This window comes from Poecile atricapillus, chromosome 9 (assembly GCF_030490865.1).
Source record: "Poecile atricapillus isolate bPoeAtr1 chromosome 9, bPoeAtr1.hap1, whole genome shotgun sequence".
Lineage (NCBI taxonomy): Eukaryota > Metazoa > Chordata > Aves > Passeriformes > Paridae > Poecile > Poecile atricapillus.
This window is the reverse complement of record NC_081257.1, coordinates 6107931-6114679: the sequence shown is the minus strand read 5'-3', so window position 1 is coordinate 6114679 and position 6749 is coordinate 6107931.

Genomic DNA, 6749 nt, shown 5'->3' with positions numbered 1-6749 from the left:
AAAGCTCATATGACAGGGTGATTATCCTGATTGGTAGGCAAAACAAGAGGGCTCTGAGACAAACTAATGAAGTCAATTGTGCTGCTGCAGGGGCCAGTTGTACACACTTTGTGGGAAATGGATTCACTCAGCTTCTGCAGGAGATGGGAAAAAATCTCTATTTTCCTAAATTCCTACCCCCCAGATTAATTCTGAGCTTTATTCCTGTTTAGAGCCAGCATACATTTTGAAATAAGAAGCTCCAGGCACCCCTCATTTTCCATCAGGAAGGAATATTCTGGTCCTTTGCTCCCTGCATTTTGAGGAAAGGGATGTTTGCAGTGATGTGCTGGGGTGACCACGCTTTGGTGTGAGCTGGGGAGGGAGTCCCAAAGATTCCCTGGGGAATTCAACACCTCTGGAGAGCTGGCCTTGGTCTGCAGCTGGGCAGTGATGGAGCTGCTGCCCTGTAAATTCTGTTTGTGGGTAAATGGGATTCAGAGCTTGAATATCCAGCCCAGAGTGTGCTGTTGGCATGACTGAAACCCCAATGATGGCATTCAAGGGTCATTAGCAGCCTAGATGGAGGTGATGATTTCTTCTGCTTCACTCTAGAATTAATTTCTGGTAATTTTCCATATTTGCTAACATGCAAATTTTTAACATTTTTATTTTCCTTCTTCCCTGAACTGCAGCTCCGCAGTTCATCTGAATTTACATGTGCCTTTCACATATTTTAAATAACTTTTTGTTTTGTTTTGTCCCTCTCTAGCATTTCTCAATATTGATGAGCTGTTTATTGCCTTGGAGGTCTCTGGTGCCCCAGATTTTTCCATCCCACGTGTGTACTCCTCCTCCTGTGGCTCCAGTTCTCACTGCTGCACCAGGCCTGTGTTTCTCTGCATTTTATCTTTGCATTGCAGTCATTAAAAAGCCCTTTTCACATAGAATTACTGCTATAAAACTGTGTTTGTAGCACACCAAGATAACAAAAATAAACCAGATTATCCATAGATAACTGGTCATTTAGAGAAATTGCTGTCACAGCTAAAGCAAGCCAAACAAAGCTGTGGGCAGGTCAGGAGAAGTTCAGACTGAGCAGCCCTGAGGTTCTGCAAACCCTGCATGGAACTGATGGCTTGTTACTAACACAGAAAATGCCAAAAAATCCCAGTTCCTCAGGCCTCTCCCTGCTGGTGAAGATGATCATGTTTTACGCAGAAGAACTTGCAGTGTGTTTTTTCCTTTCAGGTCAGGGGTTTTTGGGCACTCAGAGTTTGCCTGCACACATCCCTCACACTTGTAGAGATGTTTTTAGGGGTGTTACCCCTTGGACAACCTCCATCAGTGTAGGCTCTCTAGCAAGGAGGTCTAAACTCTTAAAGATGCCCAAACTGAAATCATTAGAGGCAAACCCTGTGAAAAATCTGCACGTGGGAAGAGAAATCTGCACGTGGGAAGATGGGTCGAGAAAACATCCAAGGCAATCTTCAGTCATTCACAAATGCACCCAAAGAACCCCAAAGCACATGGCCTGCTCTCGAGGAAAGGGTTCTTTCCAGGAATGAGTAACATTTGCTCAGTGTTGTCACCAGCCAGGAGGATCCTGGAGCAGGTTTCCCCCCTCCTCCTCCTCCCTGGATTTTCTGTTTCTCAGGAGGCTTTGGAAAAGCTGCTGCTCCCCTGTGTTTGGATTTTGCTGTCATCACCTGCCCACGCAGCAGATCCTCTGCACTTAGCACAGAAAACAGCCTTACCCTCAGAGGGGGAATTTCTGGATGGAGGCCCACTGGAATTCCTGCTCCCTCTTTGGCACAGGTGAAGTTTTCCAGGTTTCAAGAGAGAAGTTTTTATCTTTTACAAGCTCCTAAATTCAGTCCTGCCTCCCTCTCTGCACTCTGGAGCTGCATTTTTCTATGGCCCCTTTTCTCTGAGATGTTTTGTATCCCAGAAGGACGTGGTGCCCTGTTAGAAAGTTCTTGGAATTAAAAATATACCTTTTTAATTAACAATTTCATAATTCTCCTCATTATTAAGCAGAGAGGAAAATCATTAAGGTCGAAAAAGAACCTTCAAACTAATACCACCATGGTGCAAAGTGCCACACATATTTAATTTTTTTATATTTCCAGGGTTTTTTTTACATTTCCAGGGAAATTCCACCACCTCCCAGTGCAGCCCATCCTAATAAATACCCGAACAGTTTGATTTTATGGAAGTAATTTTTAACTTTGAGATGAGGGTGTGTATCAAATGTTTATCTGTGATTCTTCAAGTGAAAAGAAAGTAAAGATTCTTTTTAGCCATGAATAAATCTTTTTAAAAGTATGTCATCTGCAATAATTTATTCAAAATATTTTTGTTCTAATTAATTTCTAAAGTGCTAAGAAATATTTGCATAAGGAAATCTTTGTAGTTTTGCCTCCTTTAAAAAATAAAATCAGCCATTCATGATGTAATAATTAGTGAGAAGTACAAAGTGATCTAATACCCATTCTTCTGCATCAAACTGGCTTTCATTTTTAATCAGAAATGCTGCCATTCTTAGCTTTGGAATAATTACAATTTCCATCGAGCTGCCGTGGGGATGTGCTCAGCCCTGGGAGAAGGAAAACAGGTCACTCCTTTGTTCTCTGTTCAAAGGCCAGACCCAAACTTTTCACCCATGGTGGGAAAGGTGTTGAGAACCTCATCCCATAAACACGGCCACACTTCTCCCTGAGTTTTTGGTATTGCTGCTTTGCTTTCTGTGCCAACTGTGGGTCTGGAGAGCCTTAGGAAATAAAATCATCAAGACCTGTCCCATTAATGTGTCATTAGGAAATGCTTATTACTTTTAAATCATCTCCTTGCAGCCCCTTTAGTCCAGCAGGTGCCTCCAGGTTAAAGATTACCCCAGCAGTTCCTAAAGCAGGTTTATTTTGCATGTTGTGTGTAAAATAAAACTGCTGCAGAGTCACAATTCATTACTGAATTTAGGGGCCAGGTGTTGGTGCTGATGCCTTTTGGGGCTACCTAAAAACAGAGTCCAGACAGAATTAAGGGAATAAAAATCAGTTTCTATTTACTGAAGGGTCTCCAGGTACAGTTTGGGCTGCACCCAAAAATGGCCAATGGGTCCCAGGTCTCACACTTTTCTAAGCTGGGTCCATTTGCACATTGGGGTTCATCTCCCAATTGCAGCTGCAGGGAATGAAGTCATTTAGGGCAGCTTTGCTGCCCCCAAGTCCCTTTTGTTTCCATCTCTCAGGCCTGGGGCAGTGAGGTGTCCTTGATTGCAGGCCTGGGGAGGAATTGCTGTGTCTGAGCAGGATGGGGAAGCAGCAGCTGAGCCTGCACATGGAGTTTGGAGTCAGGCACTAAAGAACTGCAGCACTACAAATGGATGAAAAATACAAAAGCTGAAATCCTAAGGTACCAGTGCATTTTACTTAAGTCTGCTAGGCAGCTTGAGTGGGTAAATAGCTGCTTTTGCAGAAAAACCTGATGCTCTTTTCAGAGTGATGGAGGGAAAAAGGAGCTGATTTGAGTCATCTCAGCCAGCAGTGATGTCTCTGGAAGGGACATTCCCTTGAATGTGGGAGGTGTGCAGTAATATTGAGTATTTGCCACAAACAGGTGGCTTAAATCCTGTGGGTTTAACAAGATTTCCTGGAGGGATGTGTCTGGAGATGATTTTTTGTCTGAAACAAGAAGATTCAAAGTTCTGGGGAAGACCCCTGTGAAAAACAGAACCGGAAGCTGGACCTGGTGGGGTTTATTTTTTAAAAGATGCTGAGCACCATCTGTGTTCTCTTTCCCTGTCCAACAGGATGCAGTTGGTGGGAATGTCCTCACCAGACTGGGATGTGCCCCTGCCGTGGGAGTGCATGGCCACTGCAGAATTTGGATTTGTTATTCACAGATGAACAGAGCTCGGTGAAGGAACCTTTTGCCCTGCCTCAAAAGGGGGGCTAAACCAACACCATGTCCTGTTCATGGCTTTGTGCTTGTGCAGGGCTGAAGGAATGAGAGCTTGGCTTTTCCAGGAGCCCTGGGCTGCTCTGGTGGCAGTGGGAAATAAGGAAATAAGGGAATAAGGAAATAAGGAAGTAAGTCCTTGAGTAGATCAAGTTGAGGACAAGTTGTCGAAGTGATGGGGAAGTTAAAACACACCTGACTGAGCTCTGATGTAATCATACAAGCTGCAATTTTCCCCCCTTTAAAAGGCACCAGGATGTTCCCAGGTGAGGGCAGGGCCTGGCCAGGATGTGTGAATGGGGTGGGTTTAAGCAGGGAATGTTTGCTCTGTCCGGACTGAGGCTGCTCACCCCTGGGACGCAGGAGAGGAGCCACAGGCTGCCGGCCACCCGGCTCTCAGCATATGGACCCAGCAGGGACTTCAGGGGAGATGAATTTCCCTCCTCTTCCCTCCTCCCCTCGCTTCCATCAGTCCCTAAAAGAATGTCCCCGGCTGCTTTGAAGGCTTAGGCGGTTGTGGCATTTGTACTTGCCCTGACAAAAAGCTGGGCAGCGCAGAGCGGCGCGGGAACATCGTTCTGACAGCCCAGTGAGTTTTACACTCCCAAACTTTCCTGGTTAATGTACCATGGGCTGCTCCCTGCTCCCTCTGCTCACCCCAGGCCACAGGAGATGCTGGCACACGTGCCCTGGGATGGATCCTGGCAGCCGGCATCACCTGGTGGGAATGGGAAAGGGAACGGGAATGGGAACGGGAATGGGAATGGGAACGGGAACGGGAATGGGAACGGGAACGGGAATGGGAACGGGAATGGGAACGGGAATGGGAACGGGAATGGGAATGGGAACGGGAGCAGGAATGGGAACGGGAATGGGAACGGGAATGGGAACGGGAATGGGAATGGGAACGGGAGCAGGAATGGGAACGGGAATGGGAACGGGAACGGGAACGGGAACGGGAAAGGGAACGGGAATGGGAACGGGAATGGGAATGGGAACGGGAATGGGAACGGGAATGGGAATGGGAACGGGAGCAGGAATGGGAACGGGAATGGGAACGGGAACGGGAACGGGAACGGGAAAGGGAACGGGAATGGGAACGGGAATGGGAATGGGAACGGGAGCAGGAATGGGAACGGGAATGGGAACGGGAACGGGAACGGGAACGGGAAAGGGAACGGGAATGGGAACGGGAACGGGAATGGGAATGGGAAAGGGAATGGGAACGGGAACAGGAATGGGAACGGGAGCAGGAATGGGAATGGGAACGGGAATGGGAAAGGGAATGGGAATGGGAAAGGGAATGGGAACGGGAATGGGAACGGGAACGGGAATGGGAACGGGAATGGGAACGGGAACGGGAACGGGTATGGGAATGGGAAGAGGATCAGGAATAGGAATGGGAACAGGAATGAGAATGGGAATGGCAATGGAAATGGGAATAGGAATGGGAAGAGGAACAGGAATGGGAACGGGAATGGGAATGGGAGCGGGAATGGGAATGGGAAGAGGAACAGGAATGGGAATGGGAACAGGAATGGGAATGGGAACGGGAATGGGAATGGGAGCGGGAAGGGGAATAGGAATGGGAACGGGAATGGGAACAGGAACGGGAATGGGAACAGGAATGGGAACGGGAATGGGAATGGGAAGAGGATCAGGATATTTCTGACCCCTCCCTTGGCCAGGGGAAATCTGCACAGGGGTGGAGAGAGGGAAAAATGGCCTTTGCAGGAGTGGTAAAATGCTAAAGAAGAGACAATGGAAAGGCTGGAGCAGAGAGTGCTCCTTGGGAAAAATGGGGATTTCCAACACTTGGGCAGCGGTGGGGTGCTGCTGTTCTCTCATTTGCATTTTTGTGCTAATGAAAGCTGCTAATGAGGTTACCCCTACAGCAGTGACTTATCTTGGAGAATTTGGAATGAAACATTTCCTGAAAAGCTGGCAGTAAACAAAAATATACCCCCAACCACGAGCCCCAGTTTCAAAATCTTGGAGAACAGAGGTTCATGAGATAAAGAAAAATCAAAGCAGGATGTGGAAGCACAAAACAAGCATGCCAGAAGCCCCTGGAGAGGAGTGTGGCTTACAAAGGAAAAAGATGAGCCAAACCCACAAGAGATCATTAAATATTGAATGGTGAGAAACACAGAGCATGTAAAGAACAAAGGAAAAAATCTTTCCTGAGCGTATTTGGGCAATTTTTCTGTGAAAGTGAGAAGCTTAAAAGTGACACACACAATGTTTCATGCTGACACTTGAATGTCTTTGAGTGATGGTGCCGAGCAGAATTCCCCTTCTCCACCAGCAGAAGGTGGTGGATTGGTTCCTTGATGTTCTCCAGACTTCTTTTGCCATTTGCTTACAAGCTGGCATTTTATTATTTAATTGCAGAAGGATTTTTTTCCCCTCAGAACCCCAACAGCAGTGCCATAAAATAGTGGTTAAAGAGAGCAGGTAATGAGAGCAAGTCCTGTGAGGGGCTGGGGGAGCTGGGGAAGGGGCTCAGCCCAGAGAAAAGGGGGATCAGGGGGGACCTGGCTCCCTGACAGGAGGGGACTGCCAGGGGGGGTCCAGAAGGAGAGGGGATGGCCTCAGGTTGTGCCAGGTTGGACATCAGGAGGAATTTCTCTGTAAAAAAGTTAGAACAGTGATGATTGAGTTGGGCAAGAACAAATATCCCTTCTGTGGCTCGTTCTCAGCTTGCATTTTCTTCTCCCAGCTGGGCTGGAGGACCTGATGGATGGCTGGGAGCTGTTGGGAGCTCAGTGCCTGCAGTGGGAAGTGGGCTGGAACTCATTTCCCCTCAG